The sequence below is a fragment of the Canis aureus genome, chromosome 33, assembly GCF_053574225.1.
Source record: "Canis aureus isolate CA01 chromosome 33, VMU_Caureus_v.1.0, whole genome shotgun sequence".
NCBI classification, from domain to species: domain Eukaryota; kingdom Metazoa; phylum Chordata; class Mammalia; order Carnivora; family Canidae; genus Canis; species Canis aureus.
This window is the reverse complement of record NC_135643.1, coordinates 11,143,918-11,145,112: the sequence shown is the minus strand read 5'-3', so window position 1 is coordinate 11,145,112 and position 1,195 is coordinate 11,143,918.

Sequence of the window (1,195 nt, the reverse complement as noted above, 5' to 3'; positions counted from 1 at the left end):
TAAACCAAAAACAGCGCCGGCTTTGCGGCGCTCAGCTTTTACGACCTCCCCGTTTGCGCAGGCGTACTTGGGGGGGGGGGGGGAGTGGTGGGAAATGATGTCCAGAAAGCGCAAGGGCAAAGTGGAGGTGAAGGGGCGTGGGAAGGGGGGAAATGGGAAAAGAAAGAAAAGGGATTGAGAGAAAGCTGTTGGCCTCGTTTTGTTCATCGGCAAGAAGCGTGACAGGCAGCTCATGTAATGAACTACGGCGTCCCGGTCCTATCTGAGTAAGTGCTTGCTGAAGAAGGAGGTGGATGAGAGATTTGCAACCCACGTAAGGCTTTTCTCTTACTCTTTCACCAAGGTGTGCGCTGCAGTTGCTAAATTTGACAAGGCTTTGCCGGATGCGACCTTGGCAAACCCGCGGAGGACTGCAGAGCAACACCCAAGACAAACAAGGGGCGAAATTTTGCCAAAAATTGGTAATTCAGCTGGTCCAAACAGTTTGTAATATGGCTTTTATTTTTTTATATTCATTATCTTATTGACGTGGCGAATCTGTGACTTCTAAGTACATGATCCATTGTGTGAATGGTCTGGTATGGACACAAGGCATCATAAAACTTCAGCTCTCTCAAGAGCCAGATGAATCAAACTTTGATAGGTATTGTTCTGAAGACTGAAGAATGCAGAACTCTTGGCCTGTAACAGCTCCATCACAACTTCTACACCAAGAGAATCGACCAAGCTAGTATGGCTTCAAGTAGCGTAAGGCCTTGTCCCTAGGATAACCCCAGATCCCCTTAAAAAACCTGCCTGGAGGGAAAGTTAACAATGCAGGGGAATTGACTGTTCCAGGCAAAGCCTTGTGATAGGCAGAGAGTACCTACACCCCCTCTCTTAGAGCAGTTTCTTTGTAGAGCTTGCATTTATAAATCCTTTCTCTGCCCTTTGTGCCAAAAAATCTGCTAGCCAGAACTATTTCCTCAAGGACCTAAGAGCCTCTCTGTTTGAAATGCAGTAATTCAGGGAGAGCCTAACTTTAATGGATGACTTTCTTCAACTTGGACTGCAGCCTCTTGTCTTAAAGATAGAAGTTTGTTTCTTCTCTGACAAGCACCAGTTAACAAACCCAGATGGCCTACTCCCGTGAATCACCAACTCACCCCCTCAATGCCCCTCAGTGCCTTTCCCTGGGCACACTCCAGCCTTTAAA